Source organism: Hordeum vulgare, chromosome 1H (genome assembly GCF_904849725.1).
Source record: "Hordeum vulgare subsp. vulgare chromosome 1H, MorexV3_pseudomolecules_assembly, whole genome shotgun sequence".
NCBI lineage: Eukaryota > Viridiplantae > Streptophyta > Magnoliopsida > Poales > Poaceae > Hordeum > Hordeum vulgare.
In genome coordinates, this window is record NC_058518.1 from 287,373,740 (window position 1) to 287,392,671 (window position 18,932).

Here is an 18,932-nt window from a genome sequence, read left to right on the forward strand (position 1 = left end):
AGGGATTGCCATGCAATAGATGCACAAGAGCTATAAGTGTATGAAAGTTCAAAAATAAACTAGTGGGTGTGCATCCAACTCGCTTGCTCATGAAGACCTAGGGCAATTTGAGGAAGCCGATCATTGGAATATACAAGCCAAGTTAAATAATGAAAATTTCCCACTAGTATATGAAAGTGACAACATAGGAGACTCTCTATCATGAAGATCATGGTGCTACTTTGAAGCACAAGTGTGGTAACAGATAGTAGCATTGTCCCTTCTCTCTTTTCTCTCATTTTTTTATTATTTTTTTATTCTCTTTTTTTGGTGGGCTTCTTTGGCCTCTTTTTTTTATATGGGCTTCATTGGCCTCTTTTATTACTTGCTCACATGGGACAATGCTCTAATAATGATGCTCATCACACTTTTATTTACTTATAACTCGATATTTAGAACAAAATATGACTCTATATGAATGCCTCCGGTGGTGTACCGGGATGTGCAATGATCTAGCATAGCAATGACATAAAAAAACGGACAAGCCATGAAAACATCATGCTAGATATCTTACGATCATGCAAAGCAATATGACAATGATGGTGCGTGTCATAATAAACGGAACGATGGAAGTTGCATGTCAATATATCTCGGAATGGCTATGGAAATGACATAATAGGTAGGTATGGTGGCTGTTCCGACGAAGGGTATATGGTGGGTGTAATGCACTGGCGAAAGTTGCGCGGTACTAGAGACGCTAGCAATGGTGGAAGGGTGAGAGTGCGTATAATCCATGGACTCAACATTAATCATAAAGAACTCACATACTTATTGCAAAAGTCTATTAGTCATCGAAACAAGGTACTACACGCATGCTCCTAGGGGAAGGGTTGGTAGGAGTTAACCATCGTGCGATCCCGACCTCCACACAAAGGATGACAATCAATAAATAAGTCATGCTCCGACTTCGTCACATAACGGTTCACCATACGTGCATGCTACGAGAATCACAAACCTTAACACAAGTATTTCTACGAATACACAATTACTCACTAGCATGACTCTAATATCACATCTTCATGTCGCAAACCTATTGCAAGGAATCAAACATATCATATTCAGCGATCTACAAGTTTTATGTAGGATTTTATGACTAACCATGTGAATGACCAACTCCTGTTAACTCTCTAAATAGGTATAAGTGACAAAAGACATGCCCCTCTCTAAAAAATATAAGTGAAGCAAAAGAGCATTCTACAAATGGCGGTTTTCTACGTGTAGGGAAACAGGCAATCCAAACTTCAAATGATATAAGTGAAGCACATGAAGCATTCTATAAAGCCAAACTCAAAAGATATAAGTGAAGTGCAAATAGCATTCTATAAATCAACCAAGGACTATCTCATACCAGCATGGTGCATAAAAGAAAAAAGAAAAATAAACACAAAAGACGCTCCAAGCATTTGCACATATCATGTGACGAATAAAAATATAGCTCCGAGTAAAATTACCGATAGATTGTAGACGAAAGAGGGGATGCCTTCGGGCATCCCCAAGCTTAGACGCTTGAGTCTTCCCTGAATATTACCTTGTGGTGCCTCGGGCATCCCCAAGCTTAGGCTCTTGCCTCTCCTTATTCCTTCATCCATCGTGGTCTCACCCAAAACTTGAAAACTTCAATCACACAAAACTCAACAAAACCTTCGTGAGATCCGTTAGTATAATAAAGTAAATCACCACTTTAAGTACTGTTGTGAACTCATTCCAAATTCATATTAGCATTATATCTACTGTAATCCAACTTCACCATGGTTCATACCCCCCGATACTACCCATATATTCATCAAAATAAGAGAACAATGCATAGAAAACAGAATCTGTCAAAAACAGAACAATCTGTAGTAATCTGAACATATACCATACTTATGGTACTTCAAAAATTCTGAAAAATTATGACAATTAAGGCATTTTTTATATCAATCAGCAGAAAAAAATAATCAACTCAATAGCGCTCTCTGTATAGAAATAAGAAATGATTTCGTGAGTGCAAAGTTTCTGTCTTTTTCAGCATGATCAAACAACTATCACCCAAACTAATCATAAAGGCTTTACTTGGCACATTATTTTTTATAATACAATGGAATTGTACAACGGGATAATTATTTTTGCAAGAAACTTCCATGAAAAATTCTACATTGTTTCCATGAGCATGAACACAAGTGTTCAAGGTCGACCCTCACTTCCTCAGTGCATCACCTTTCAATCGCTTTTCTTTTTTGAAAAAGTTTTAAGTTCCCCTCTATATTGTTTTTGGTTTTTAAACTATATAAAAGCAATCAACAGAAACAAATGACTCTCTAAAACTTCCGGGTTGTCTCCCAGGCAGCGCTTTCTTTAAAGCCATTAAGCTAGGCATAAAGTGCTCAAGTAATGGATCCACCCGGATCCCAAGGTATATCAAAGCCAATTTTAATTAACAATGATTTGTAATTTTGTAGTGAGCACAAGGTAGCATATATCATGCAATGACGAAGTCTAACTCTCTTCCTATGCATTGGCATGTCATAAAAGAACAATTCATGCACATCAAGTAAAGGCCAATACATAGCATAAGCAGTTTCTTGCAATTTTATCGTATTGGAAACATAGAGAGGTGGAGATGTAGTTCCTCTCTCATAATAATTGCAAGTAGTAGCAGCAAGCACATGCATATTATATTCATCAAAATCATCATGTGTAATAGTAGAAGGCAACCCATCTATGTAATCCCTAATAAGAGCAAACTTCTCCGATATAGTGTAGTTGGGGAGTTCAAAAAGATAATCTGACTATCATAAGTGGGTGCGATAGCAACAATTTCATGTTTAACATAAGGAACTATAGCAAGTTCATCTTCATAAGCATCATTCATATTGGCATCATGACCACAATTATAGCAAGCATCAAGTTCATCAAAAAGGGATATTTCAAACGAATCCAAGGGATCATAGCAATCAACATAACATTCATCCTTCGGTAAGAACGAAAGGAAATTATACAATGTATGAGTTGAAGAGTTTCTCTCATTAGAAGGTGGGCACGGGTAGCTAGTCCGCTCTTCCTCCTTTTGTTCTTCGCTCTCCTCGTCATCTTTTTCATCTAATGAGCTCACTATTTCAGCATTTTCTTCTTCCATAGTTTCCTGCAAAATATTAGTCTCTTATTAGGGCAGCGGAGAATTTCTCCATAAATCGATAAATATGGGCATTATATTCATAATTAGTATAACAATAACGAAGCATAACCAAATTTTTAGATCGGTAAACAACATCATCATTATCATCACACTTTTTAAACAGAGCTTCAATTTCATAAGCACCCATAAAAGCAACAAACTCTTCTATTTGTTCCACATCATAGTAATCATATATACCATTAGCATAAGAAGCCAAGGTTTCATTAGCATTAAATTTACAAGAAAAGGGAAGGTGTTTAGACTTCATCCTAGATCAACAAGTAATATCATATCTCAAGCATAGATTCCAAGCATACCATTTCAACATATGAATTTGATCCCATAATAGTTTCCCTTTTCGAGTCAAGCGATAATCCCTTAAGTATTCACGTTGATCCAACGTGTCTCCCATTATATAATTGAATGGGGTATTCTCAGGATTATTAAAGAAGTGCATAATATTTTCCACATAACGAGCATCGAGGGTTTTAGGAGGTTCCCCATCTCCATGAGTAGCAAGTACACCTATTTTTTTGGTATTTTGTGTTCCATATCCATAACTAAAGATAGAGAACAACTTAGAACAACACATAAATCTACTTAGTGATAAAGCAAACAAGAACACACGAGAATATTCACCCCACGCTATTGCTCCCCGGCAACGGCGCCAGAAAAAGATCTTGATAACCCACAAGTGTAGGGGATCAATTGTAGCCTTTCTCGATAAGTAAGAGTGTCGAAACCAACGAGGAGCTAAAGGTAGGACAAATATTCCCTCAAGTTCTACCGACCACCGATACAACTCTACGCACACTTTACGTTCTCTTTACTTAGAACAAGTATGAACATAGAATTACTTTGTAGGTGTGATAGGATAGGTTTGCAAGATAATAAAGAACATGTAAATAAAAACTAGGGGCTGTTTAGATAAAGAAACAATTACGTTAGTTTAACGAGTGTTGAAAAGTGGTGGTAGGAGTTGCGGAATTGTCCCTAAGCAATTGACTACGTTACTAGACCGATATCAAGTTTTATGTGGGAGAGGCCATTGCTAGCATGTCATCCCTTACATCGAATTCTCTGCACTTATGATTGGAACTATTAGCAAGCATCCACAACTACTAGCGTTCATTAAGGTAAAACCCAACCATAGCAATAAGATATATTGTCCCCCCTTCAATCTCGTATGCAACAATTTCTATGCTAGGCTGAAGCTTCTGTCACCCTTGCCCTCCAATACATAGTCCTATCAACATACTACTAACCCTATGGTGTGATCCACGAGCGTGCTCATATGATGGGCACCAAAGGACAGCAACATCACCGCAAGTAAATTAAACCAATCATGGCAATTCATCAATCACCGATAGGACAACGAAAATCTACTCAGACATCATAGGATGGCAACACATCATTCGATAATAATATGAAGCATAAAGCACCATGTTCAAGTAGAGGGTACAGCGGGTTGCGGGAGAGTGGACCGCTGAATATAGATGGGAAAGGTGATGGAGGTGTTGGTGAAGATGACGGAGGTGTTGGTGTAGATCGCCGTCACACGATGATGTCCCGGGCGGTGTTCCGGCGCCGCCGGGAGAGAGGGGGAGAGAGCCACCTTCTTATTCTTCTTCTTCTTCCTTGACCTCCTCCCTAGATGGGAGAAGGGTTTCCCCTCTGGTCATGGTCTCCATGGCGGCGGAGGGGCGAGAGCCCCTCCGAGATTGGATCTCTCTCTGTGTGTCCTTTTGTTTCTGCGCTCTCAGATTCTGGCCTTTCACCGTTTCTTAAATTCCCGGAGATCCGTAACTCCGATTGAGGTCTCCTTTTAACACGATTTTCTTCCGGATATTATATTTCTTGCGGCGAAAGAAGGGTCCCAACAGCCTTAGGGGTTGGTCACGAGCCTGCCAGGCGCGCCTAGGGGGTAGGGCACGCCTCCTGGGCTCGTGACCCCCTCTCGCATCGTTTCGCGTTGATTCTTCTTCCCAAAATTAAAAAATGTTCCAAAAAAAAATCCCCGTCGGTTTTTTATTGTGTTTGGACTTCGTTTGGTATGGATATTTTGTGAAACAAAAAACATGCACAACAGGAACTGGCGCTGGGCACTCGATCAATATGTTAGTCCCAAAAATAGTATAAAAAGTTGCCAAAAGTATATGAAAGTTGTAGAATATTGGCATGAAACAATCAAAAATTATAGATACGATGGAGACGTATCAAGGAACAGCGAAGAACGAGAGATAAAATACGATGGGGAGATAAAACGTAGATGAAAAAGTAGTATATTGATTTTTTGATTGTTTTTTTTTCAATCGGCCATCACCTCCAATATATATAAGAGGCGGCTAGAATTCCCGTACAAGCAAGGGATTCATCTAGACTGTCCTTACAAGAAATTTACACCAAATCACGTCCTAGAGTCCTAATTCTTGGTCTAACTCAGATTTGACCCGAATCTGTCCCAAGCTCCTCTCTTGCTCCTTGCGCGGGCCATAGAATCGCATACGATCTTCGATTAAGATGTTTTTATACCAAAATCAGTTGACTCGATGATACAAACAATTCCTGTATTGATAAATTTCCCAAACAAGGTCATCTTGAATATTCCACGAAGTCATCTTTAACTCTCAGTCGGATTTGGCCACTCGTCTGACTGTACCGTCCGAATCGTGTATTGTTTCTGTAGACTGTATAACATCTTAGATAATGATGGCTCCAAAAGAAAAGTTGATTGCCTTGATGATACATATAACTTTTACGTTTAAGCACTTTCCCATATAAAGACATCTAGACAACTCTTTGCGCTCATCTTTTATCTTCCGATTGGATATTGGCCAACGTCACTCGGCTTCAGACATTTTCAATCAGATGTTTAGATTCTCCACTCGAATGTAAACATTCCACTCGGCTAGCAAAATTTTCATTCGAATGAACTTTTCCGCTCGAAAGCAAGCTTTCCACTCGGCTAGCAAACTTTCCATTCGGATGATAACTTTTCCACTTGGATAGCAAGCTTTTCACTCGGTTGACAAACTTTTCACTCGTCCGAGGTCATCTTGGCAGTGTAATTTGGCCGAACATCACTCAGGAAGTTAAATTCTGGTATTTTGAATATAGTTTTGTCCTTTAAGGTAACTTTGGACAACGATGGTCCATACATCAAAATGGTTCCATTCAGTGCTTTAAAACCTCTTCATTCTGAACATCTTTTCGTTCGAGGCTATCTTAATGGTATTTTGCACCATGCCAAAATCAGGTGTCAACACATACATCGAGAACAACCTTTGCCACAATATATCAGAGGTCGTTGTCAATTGCTTCAACATGCATGCGAATGTTGTTCTTCCAGTAGGGATAGTCCATCCCTTCAAAGGTAGGACAGCCTGCAGTGACCTTGATCATACCTGTGATCGACATAACTAAAACTTCAGGTGGTTAAACCAAAATCACACATAACAATGGAGTACCTTACTGTGATACCAATTGAAAGTGCATTATATCAATTAGACGAGGTGAATAGGCATTTTTTATGAATTCGTCACTAAGGAATTTCCATGTGAGGAAATTTGCTAAATCGCGAACAACTTGCTACAGAATAAGTACTCAGGTATAGGCGTAACATTGCAAAAGCATGGTCATCATGATGAAATGAAACAAACACTTAGTGCGAGTAGAGTGATCAGGATAAGCAGGTGCAGAACAAGTGATGTGAAGAATTTGAGATGAGGAAATTGAGAAATTCTTCAGTCAAATTCTTCAAACAGTAACGATCAATTTCATCAACACGTAAATGGGGAATTAGAAGGGTTGAGGAAATAGAACCATGTACTCGGTGAAGACAATGATTTGATGACCCAGTTCCAACTGCTATGACAATCGCACGTCTGGTTTGGAGCGGCTTGGTATTTAAACCAAAGGACACACAGTCCCAGGACATTAAGTCCTTACTGTATTCTCCTTGATCTAAGGACACACAGTCCTTGCCCAACACTCGTGGTAAGTCTTCAAGACAAACTTGCAAACCCTCACAAACTCGGTCACTAGACAATCCACAATTTACTGCTGGATTCTCTAGACTAGTGACGCCTAACAGTCTTCACACGTAACTAGCATCGGTTCCACATAGGAACAATCTCTTCGGTGATGCTCAATCACTTTGGGTTTTAGGGTTATGGTTTGGGTGTTTGGGGTTTTTCCTCACTGATGATTTTCACAAGTCTTCGAGGAATGGGGTGCTCTCAAATGACAAGTGTCAAGTTCTATCGCGGAGCAGCCAACCAGCTAGTGGTTATGGGGGGCGGCTAGTTATATCCTAGGAGCAATCCCTACATGATTTGACATAAATTCTCCAACGATATGACCAATATGTGGATAAGGTTTGGGGACAGCTGGCGCGCGGCATAGCAATGGCCTAAACTTTCAAGCTCTAAAGGTCTCGTGTCTCTCATATTCCTCACTTGTAGGTAATCTGCACTGGCAAGAACCTAACTCCTTAGTTAGAACAATTTCCTTAGGGACCCGAAGATCTTCGTCTCTGTCACTCAAGAAATTGATTAAACTGTAAGAAAAATCCAAAGGCTTCACTCGAAAGATTGGGTATGTGTAGGTTTTGAGATGAGCATCACTTGGAAACTTTTCCTTAATTTTACCTCGACCCCCTTTAACAGTACGGTGTTCCTATGACTCAAAAGAAAGTAAAAGAAACTATGAAAACAAAAGCCTTCATGCTTCAAAGTCCTCGCATCAATATCTTCAAGAACACACCAATTTCCTCGCTTTCAAAGTCTTCCAAGAATTATCAAAGTCTTCAGCCGAAGACATTCATTTTTAGGGTTAGATATTCTTCGAATAACTCAAACTCATCAGCAACTCATAGAGCTTGTGTACACTCGCAAACCTATTAGTACCTTAACTTATATGTCTTCAATACACCAAAATCACTAAGAGGAACTAGGTGCACTTACAATCCTCCATGATCATGTTATGCATGATCACATAACATGTTACCACCTTCCATAAAGTCTCCGGATCTATTGTTTAGCAAGTCCACGAGCAACTGCAAAAGTCTAAATGTCCTCTCAACATTCTTTCTAGTTGCTTCTTGTTTTTGGCAAATTAAGACCTTTTCTGACCAATTGAGTCACAGATGGTCCCAACAAAAATAGCCCATGGAGGATAGATACCGTCAACCATATAGTCACTACTGGAAAATAGTTTTTTGCCATCTGCTGCTTCTTTGCCGTCTACTGGCTGATGGCAAAGACCCTCTTTGCCATCAGCTACCAGAAACCAGACGTCAAAGAGAAGGCTGATGGCAAAGAGGGTCTTTGCCATCTGCTGCTTCTTTGCCGTCTGCTGGCTCACGGCAAACACCACTCAGGCTGACGGCAAAGATCTGGGCTCACGGCAAACTTAACTTAGGCAGACGGCAAAGCGCTCGGCTGGCCCACCCCGCACCCCCTCTCTCCCCCCTAACAACCTCTCTCTTTGCCGTCCGCTTTTCTCCTCTGTGCCGTCGGGAGGCAGACGACAAAGAGGGTGCGCCCCTAACAACCGTTAGCCCCACCCCCACGTGCCTCTCTCTCACCCCTAACGGCCAACCCACACCCCTCTCTCTCACCCCCAACACCACCACCACCGCCGCGCCCTCCTCTGGCCTACATTATTGTTAGTAGTTTTAGTGGTAGATTTAGGTAGGTTAGTAGTTTTAGTTAGGTTAGTTAGTTAGCTTGGTAAGTTAGGTGGAGGAGGAGAAGAGGAGAAGAGGAGGAGGAGGACGAGAAGAGGAGAAGAAGAAGAGGAGTAGGAGGAGGAGGAGGAGGAGAGGAAGAAGAAGAAGAAGAAGAAGAAGAAGAGGAGAAGAAAAAAATAAGGAGAAGAAGAAGAAGAAGAAGAACAGAAGAAAAAATAAGAAGGAGAAGAAGTAAAGAAGAAGAGAAGAAGAGAATAAGAAAAAAATAAGAAGGAGAAGAAGAGAAAAAAGAAGAAGAAGTTCATTTTTTATTGTTTGGTATTTAGTGGTAGCTAGATTCTTTTTTAGTTACATAGTGGTAGATTATGTTTTTTTGTTTTTTAGTGCTATCTAGGTTTAGCGATAGGTTTAGTTAGCTTGGTTAGTTAGGTTAGTTAGTTAGTTAGCTTAATAGAAAGAATAGGAAGAAGAAGAGGAGGAGGAGAAGAGGAGAAGAGGAGGAGAAGAAGAAGAAGAAGAAGAAGAAGAGGAGGAGGAGGAGAAGACAAAAATAAGAAGGAGAAGAAGAAAAGAAGAAGAAAAGAAGAAGAGAAGAAGAAGAGAAGACGAGAAGAAAAATACCTTCTCCTCCTCCTTCTTCTCCTCCTCGTCCTCCTTCTCCTTCCTCTTGATTTCTTCTTCTTCTTCTCCTCCTCCTCTTTCTTCTCCTCTATCTTATTCTCGTGACCTTATTTTCCCCAACAATGAGATAATTAGCCCATTTAGCTACAAAATGGCATAAAAACCTTGGTTAGCTCATGAATATTATATTCTTAACTTGTTTTCCTCTAAAATGACATAATTAGAATATTTGTGTTGATCAGGTGGATTTGCATGTGATAGCTGTCTCGTTGCTGTAAGGTCTGCTGTGCGAAGACCTGCCCGTGAGTTGTACGAGCTCCGCCCCTGCATTCGTGGGTTAGTACAAATTTCATCTCGTCCCCGCCCCTTCATTTACTGTGGCTCAGTTTCCGGATGAAACTTTCTAGATTTAGGTAATTAAATTAATTTATCAGTATGCATGACCAGTATGCGTCTCCCGTTCGAAAGGGCGACATCTATAAATATGCATGTCTTTGCATATTTATAACTGCCATCCTTTCGAATTGTCCAACATTATCCATGGACAACCCGAGTATGTGTAGATTGGGTTCGTTTTCCCGTATGCTGTGCTCTAGATCCGATGCAGAATTTCGTCAGTGCCTCCCTGTTGTTCTCCGGATGCACATCCTCTCTGTTTATTGCGGAGACGTGTATCAGGAGAACAACGGGGAGGTGCTGCCGAAATTTTGCGTTGGATCCGGAGCAGAGCATGGGAAAACGAACCCAATCTACACATACTCGGGTGGGATTAGGACCTATCTTGACCTATTAGCGTGTAGGTTGCCTGGACGTAATAAAAATGGCGAACCTGATTAACCGATGAATATAAATGCTAAATTATATATAAATATATTTCTTCTGTCTTAAGTAGCTACGCAAGATGAGTGATCGTGCGTGGATGTATACCGATCACCCTAGTCAGAAAGAGATGACGAAAGAATGGTTTGTAAAAACAAAGGAATTTGTGAAATCCGCATTCACAAATGGCCAGGAAAGAAACTATTGCCCCTGTCCTGGATGCGGCAACTATAAAAACACAACAGAGGCTGTAATGATTAAACACCTGCAGAGGAGGGGTTTTTAGCCTAATTATACGGTGTGGACATTTCATGGTGAGTCTATACAACGCACAAGAGCTGAGGTGGTCCGTCGTCGCATGGACGAGGATGGTACCGGGATCGAAGACATGGTGCAAGACTTTGATGATGCTCGGGATTCGGAAGATGAGATGGAGGAATCTGCAAAGGCCTTTTATGAAATGTTGGAGTCTTCAAAACGTCCTCTCCATGAGCACACTGAGCTCTGTCAGCTGGATGCAATTGCACAAGTAATGGCTCTGAAGTCTCAGTTCAACTTGGGAAGAGAATGCTACGACGCGATGATGACACTATTTGGACGCTTCCTACCCAAAGGCCATGTCATGCCTGCAAACCTGTACCAGTCGGACAAAATACTTCGTGTACTTAAGATGCCCTATGAGAAGATAGATGCATGTGAGCAAGGATGTGTCTTATTTAGGAAGGAGTATGCACACTTGGACTATTGTCCCAATTGCGAGTCTTGCAGGTATCTTGTGGTAGACAACGGTATGGGTGAGAAGAGGCAGACCAAAATTGCAGTTAGTGTTCTTCGGTATATGCCAGTCGTATCAAGACTTCAACGTCTTTTCATGGTCGAAGAGACAGCCAGACAGATGACATGGCACAAATTGGGCAAAAGAACCGAACTAGATGCGGATGGGAATAAGATGATGGTACACACATCGGATGGGGAAGCGTGGAAACATTTGGATGGATTGCATCAGGATAAAGCGGCAAATCCAAGGAATCCTCGAGTCTGTGCCGCCATGGATGATTTTAATCCCTTCGGCATGACGGCAACCCAATACAATTGTTGGCCTGTATTTGTCATTCCACTCAATCTCCCCCCCGGGGCAGATTATGCAAAGAAACAACATATTTCTGACGTTGATAATTCTAGGGCCCAATTATCCGGGAAAGAATATGAATGTGTACCTGCAACCGCTTAAGGATGAATTGGAAGAAGCTTGGGATAATGGGGTCAAGACATACGATGCCGCTAGAAAAGAAAACTTCAAAATGCATGTGTGGTACATGTACTCTATGCATGACTTGCCAGCGTATGCGCTATTCTCTGGATGGTGTGTGCATGGAAGGTTCCCGTGCCCCAATGCAATGCAGCTCTTCAGTTTCATTGGTTGCAGGAGGGTCGGAAGTATTCTTGCTTTCACTTGCATAGACAGTTCCTGGATCCTGACCATCAGTTCAGAAAAGACAAGAAGAACTTTACCAAAGGTAAAGTTGTCAAAAACTTGGCACCACCTGCGTTCACAGGCCAACAGATCCTGGATCAGTTAAACGCCCTCGAGCCTGATCCAGAGCGTCCAGGGTATTTCAAGGGGTATAATTCAAAACACGCCTGGACTCACAAGCCATGCTTCTGGGATCTGCCTTACTTCAAAGACCTCCTTCTTCCACACAATATCGACATGATGCACACTGAAAAGAATATCGGAGAGGCTATTTTTGGTACACTGTTCGACATAGATGGGAAGACAAAGGATAATACTAAGGCTAGAGTCGATCAAGAGACACTATGTCATAAACCGTTACAAAACATGCGAGAAGGCAAAGGAAACAGAAGTGGTCGAAGCCAAAGGCCTGGTTCAATCTTGGAAGGCTAGCTATGAGGGAAAATATCTTGTGGGTCAAAATGCACTTGATGTTCCCCGATGGGTATGCAACGAATCTAAAGAGGGGAGCGAGTCTTGAAAAATTAAAAATCTTTGGTCTCAAGAGTCATGATTGGCACATATGGCTAGAGCGGGTAATGCCGATGATGTTACATGGCTTTATTCCTGAGGATGAATGGCTAGTACTGGCGGAACTGAGCTATTTCTTCCATGTTCTTTGTGCGAAAGAATTGTCGCCAGGCGTGGTAGAAGACATGAGGAGTTTGCACCGGAGTTGTTGTGCAAGTTAGAGAAGATCTTTCCACCGGGCTTCTTTAATCCAATGCAGCATTTGATTTTACATCTACCGACCGAGGCAAGATTGGGTGGGCCCGTGTAAGATCGTTGGTGCTATGCAACTGAGAGGATGCAGAAGACCCTTCGAGCTAAATGTAAAAATAAGCGTAGAATTGAAGTATCGATGGCTGAGGCATTCATTACTGAGGAGGTGGCAAACTTTGTGACAACACACTACGAAGCCAAAAATCATCATTTGCATAATCCGAAGCCTCGGCACAATGATGCAGACCCTAAAAAAGGTGGGTCCAACCTCAGTCTCTTCAAAGGGAAGCTCGCACCGGCCGGTGCTTCGAAACCAATAACGTTGGATGTCGAAGAATGGCAGAACATTTTGTTGTATATCTCCAACAACCTAACTGAAGTGTGGCCGTACATCGAGTGAGTTCTCGGCACATTTTCCCGTAACTTCTAATTCATTTGAACTTCTCTTATTCCCGGATATTTCAAACAGCCGTTACGTCACCAAATTCTCGGATGGAGCGGTGATCGAAAATGATTCCGTCGAAGAGTATGAGCTTCTGGCAAAGACACGAGGCGGCTATCCTGGTTTCATCTCTTGGTTCAAACAAACGGTAATTATCAATAATGGACCATTTCATTTCTTGGTCTAACTTGCGGCTAATGCAACAATCGTCTCGTATTAAACTTGTAGGTTAATTCAGAGTCTATGGATGCCGAATTGAGACAAGTCGCTAATGGTTTTGACTATAAGGTCCGTTCATTTGAGAAATACAACATCAACGGGTATCTCTTTCGTACCTTTGACAAAGAGCTATCTATGCCCGACCGTAAATCTACAAATTGTGGTATCTCTGCTATAGGCGAAGGTGTTATCGAGTATTATGGAAGAGTTGAAGCAATTTATGAACTTCAATTCTATGGTGAAAACCCACTGAACGTCGTAGTCGTCAAATGTTATTGGTTCCAGCCTAAGAAGACTAGAAGGACTCATGAACATATAGGACTAGTCGAAACCATTCCAAACACCCATTTAGATGTTCCCGATGTCTATATTACGGCTCAACAGGCGACCCACGTTTTCTATCTACCGTGGGCATGCCAAACGGATATGAATCTGGAAGGTTGGTATGTTGTTTATGAAGTGCCGCCACATGTCAGACCACCTCTCCCAAATGAACAGGATTATGAACCTCACATTAACCCAGACACATATGATGGAGAATTCTTCCAAGAAACACGTCTTTCCAAGAAACGTTTCAAGAACCGCCGTGCTTCACCCAAGAACATGGAAGTAGACAGCGACAATGAATCCGACTCCAACCCTGAGCCGAAACTAGAAGACGTGGAACTCGTAGAGGTTACTGATGCGGATGACCTGTCAATGCTTCAACGATTAAAGGAAGGCCTTTCACAACTTCACACCGTTGAACCCGACGAGCACGTCATTCATGAAGACATGCGTGATAGTGATGATGATGATGCATTTATTGATGATGATTATTAGTTTGTAAGATTCACAACTTAAATTATATATATTTTAATCTTTATTATTCATGTACATATTATTATTCATGTGAGTTATTCATTTTTTTATGTTGTACTAATTTCTTTTAATCTTTATCATGGCAGGTCACCAGGTGTGGAAAGATGGTGGGCGCTGGTCCAGATTGCTCGACGGGTTCTTCCCAGGCGCCCCGAACGAGGGGTGGTACTTCCCTTCCACCCCTATCTCTCCGTAGAGCCTTGGCAGACAGTCTATCGACACCACCCGTGGGCTCTTCTTCGTCGACGGCATTGCCCACTAGGAGAGGTGCTGGTCGGGTAGGGAAGAAGGGGAAGGGTATAGGGAGAGGTGGTGGCCGCGGAAGATCCAGGAGGACTGTTGAGCCGTCCTTGCCACCACCGCTAGCTCATTCACCCGAGCATAGGACTACTATGGTCGAACCGTTTGCGGAGGAGGCTACGGGGACTCTGGTCCAAGAGCCTGGTGTTGACGGGCATTCGTCCCATGAGACTCTGGTCCAGGAGCAGCCTCGGGTCGAGGTCCATTCGGCCCACGAGACTATGGTTCCAGAGGCTTCACCCGACGTGGAGAGGCCCGGATGGGAGACCTGGCCGGACCGTACCGAGTTGCCGGATTCGACCGAGGGTCCGGGTGGCTCAGGGGGCGGGGATGGCGGGGATGAGCTTACGGATAGTGAGGGCTATGTGCAGGTGGACGGGGCCACCGTGTACAAGCGTGGTAGTACACGTCTCCCGGTCGCGCCGGCTACCCGCGAGCAGAGGCTGGTGATTAAACCTGAAGGAGATAGGTAAGTACATTTACTCTTTTTTTAGCTTTTGCCTTCACGTTTGTTCAAATATCTAATGCATTGACCTTATCATACTGCAGGGGATGGGTACACCCTCTTGGAGTCCGCAGGCCGAACTCTGTCCTTGGTGTGCTTTGCCGGACAAATTTCTCGGGGTTTGCCACGTTGCCTGGTGAGGGTTAGGTTCCTACACTAGGATTTTCCTGGGAGCACTACCAGGCTGCGCAGGCCCCGCCGGAGGAGATTATAGATGGTGTCTTGTGTCACACGAGGGCCGAGATGGTGATCAAGAGCTTTTGGGTAAATTATCCTTTTACAGAATCTAAAATTAACACTATAGCTAATTATTGTACTAATCGGTGTTTTCACGTTTGATTGCAAACCTTCTATAGGTGTGAGGATGGATATGAGGAGGAGGCGGCGAGGGTTCTCCAGGCCGAGTGTAGGCGGTTACTACAGAACTTGCGCCACGAGGCTCGGCCGCAGGCTATTCGAGATTACTATGCCACACGTGGTATTAAGAAGCAGAAGAAGGATTGCCGCGGAAAGTTTCTGAAGAAGGAGCAATACATGAAGCTATTACCTATTCTTAAGTCCTTCTACGTAGTTTTCTTGATTTCATTCATAGGCGTAGCACTGAAAATTCTTTGTAATAACTTACAGGTGCCCCCGAGATGGTGTGCAGATAAGATGGATTGTTGGGAGGCGTTGGTTGATGAGTGGTGCAGAGGCAGCTGGCGAGCCGTCCACGAGAATGCGAAGGATCGGCGTAGCCAAATGGTTGGTGTGCCACACCATCAAGGCGGCACCAACTTACTTCAGTTCGGACGAAACTGGGTATGTGATTTGCTTCATGATTCATGCAATTCATTCTTCACGCTTGTATTTTGTTCCTCTCTTTTAGGCGCATCACAATAAGACGGAGATGCCACACTTGTACGACCTTTATGGCATGGCCCATACTGTCTCGTACAAGAGGCGAAGGCATTCTATGAGTCTGACCTGGATGATCCCAATAACTTCACCAACATATCATCCCACCAGAAGCTCGTGGCATACAGGGACGCGGGGAAGGCTACGAAAGGGGATGACTTTAACCCTAGCCAGGAACCTTTGGATCCAGAGCTGGTGATGATATCTGGTGGAAGAGGCCCCATGGCTTGATAGCCATTGGAGATGGGATAATACGTTGTCCACTCACTCTCCTGGAGATCAAGGCGCGCCAGTCGAGAAGCTGTCCTGAGATAATGCCTCGTCCACGGCGAGTCGATCTTGCCATCGAGATACTTTGTTCCTCTCTTTTAGGCGCATCATAATAAGACGGAGATGCCACACTTGTACGACCTTTATGACATGGCCGATACTGCCTCGTACAAGAAGGCGAAGGCATTCTCTAAGTCTGACCTGGATGATCCAAATAACTTCACCAACATATCATCCCACTACAAGCTCATGACATACAGGGACACGGGGAAGGCTAGGAAAGGGGAGGACTTTAACCCGAGCCAGGAACCTTTGGATCCAGAGCTGGTGATGATATCTCGTGGCGGGAGGCCCCATGGCTTGATAGCCATTGGAGATGGGATAATACGTTGTCCACTCACTCTCCCGGAGATCAAGGCACACCAGTCGAGCTCCTGTCCTGAGATAACGCGTCGTCCATGGCGAGTCGATCTTGCCATCGAGGTTAGTTGTACGGACTAAGAACACTTTCATCCATTTCATTATGTGTGTCACCATAGATCATTACTGTGGTAATGAGGAATGGTGTTTCAGGCTGCTCTTCAGAAAGAGAGATTGGCAAACCAGGCTGATCTTGAGAAAGAGAGATTGGCAAGCCAGGCTGCTCTTGAGGCTGCTCTTGAGAAAGAGAGATTGGCAAGTCAGGCTGCTCTTGATGAGAGGGACCAGACCACGACACAATTGATTGAGGAGGAGAGCTCCCGGACTGAGGCGGGTCAACGGGCACTGTACGAGCTTTTTGTGGTAAGTTTTTTTTCACATTAGCCAAATCATGTGTGTAATGTCTGTTTCATTACTAACTAATACGACCCACTCTAGAGGGTGTGTGCTAGAAGAGCGGTCCAGTCCCTCCGCCGATGCCCGTCTTCTCTTTGATTGGCACGGTGAGTTTCATTATAAACTAGTATTAATAATTGAGTGTCATCATGCTAAATGAGACATTGCAAAATATCTATTCTGCAGAATAACTCCCGAGCGGCATCGCATGACCCTTCTCCAGGTGTTTCTCCTCCTTGATGACCACTACGGTAAGTTTCTCTTCTCCTCTTTCATATTCTCCTTGCCTTAATTTCCCCAACAATGACATAATTAGCCCATTTAGCTCCAAATTGCCATAATAACCTCAAAATGGCATAAGAACCTTTGTTAGCTCATTAATATTATATACTTAGCTTGTTTTCCTCTAAAATGGGATAATTAGCCCATTTAGATCCAAAAAGACATAGTTAGTTAATTTAGCTTCAAGAAGAGGAGAAGAGGAGAAATGAAAAGGAAGAACAAAAAGAAGAAGATAAAGAGAAGAGAAGTAGAAGTAGAAGGAGGAGGAAGAGAAGAAGGAGAAGGAGGAGGAGGAGGAGGAGGAGAAGGAGGAGAAGGCCAAGGACCTTCTAGTCCTTCTCCTCCTCCTCCTCATCCTTCTCCTCCTTCTTCTTTATTTCTTCTTCTTCTCCTCCTCCTCCTCTTTCTTCTCCTCTTTCATATTCTCCTTGCCTTAATTTCCCCAACAATGACATAATTAACCAATTTAGCTCCAAAATGCCATAATAAGCTAAAAATGGCATAAGAACCTTGGTTAGCTCATTAATATTATATACGTAGCTTGTTTTCCTCTAAAATGAGATAATTAGCCCATTTAGCTCCAAAAAGACATAGTTAGCTAATTTAGCTCCAAGAAGAGGAGAAGAGGAGAAGAAATAGGAAAAATGAAAAGAAAGAAAGAAGAAGAAGAAGAGAAGAAGGAGAAGAGGAGGAGGAGGAGGAGGAGAAGGAGGAGAAGGCCAATGACCTTCTAGTCCTTCTTCTCCTCCTCCTCCTTCTCCTCCTTCTTTATTTCTTCTTCTTCTTCTCCTCCTCCTCTTTCTTCTCCTATTTCATATTCTCCTTGCCTTAATTTCACCAACAATGACATAATTAGCCCATTTAGCTCCAAAATGCCATAATAACCTCAAAATGGCATAAGAACCTTGGTTAGCTCATCAATATTATATACTTAGCTTGTTTTACTCTAAAAGGGATAATTAGCCCATTTAGCACCAAAAAGACATAGTTAGCTAATTTAGCTCCAAGAAGAGGAGAAGAGGAGAAGAAATAGGAAAAATGAAAAGAAAGAAGAAGAAGAAGAAGAAGAGAAGGAGGAGGAGGAGGAGGAGGAGGAGAAGGCAAGGACCTTCTAGTACTTCTCCTCCTTCTTCTTTATTTATTCTTCTTCTTCTCCTCCTCCTCTTTCTTCTCCTCTTTCATATTCTCCTTGCCTTAATTTCCCCAACAATGATATAATTAGCCAATTAAGCTCCTAAAAGACATTATAAGCTAAAAATGGCATAAGAACCTTGGTTAGCTCATTAATATTATATACTTAGCTTGTTTTCCTCTATAATGAAATAATTAGCCCATTTAGCTTCAAAAGACATAGTTAGCTAATTTAGCTCCAAGAAGAGGAGAAGAGGAGAAATGAAAAGAAGGAATAAGAAGAAGAAGAAGAGAAGAAGAGAAGGAGAAGGAGAAGGAGAAGAAGAAGGAGGAGGAGAAGAAGAGAAGAAGAAGGGGAAGGAGGAGAAGGAGCCCTCCTCCTCCTTCTTCTTCTTCTCTCCTCCTTCTTCTCCTTCTCCTTCTCTTCTTTTTTCTTCTTCTCCTCCTCCTTCTCCTTCTCCTTCCCCTTCCCCTCCTCCTCCTCCTCCTCCTTCTTGTTTTTCTTCTCCTTGTTCTCTTCTTCCTTCTTCTCTTTCTTCTTCAATTTAGCTTATTTGTCATATATATGTTGTTGTTCTTCTTCTTCTGACTTCCTTATTCCCATTTTGCAGATTGGATGTACTACATGCATGGAAGCTGGCATTGGAG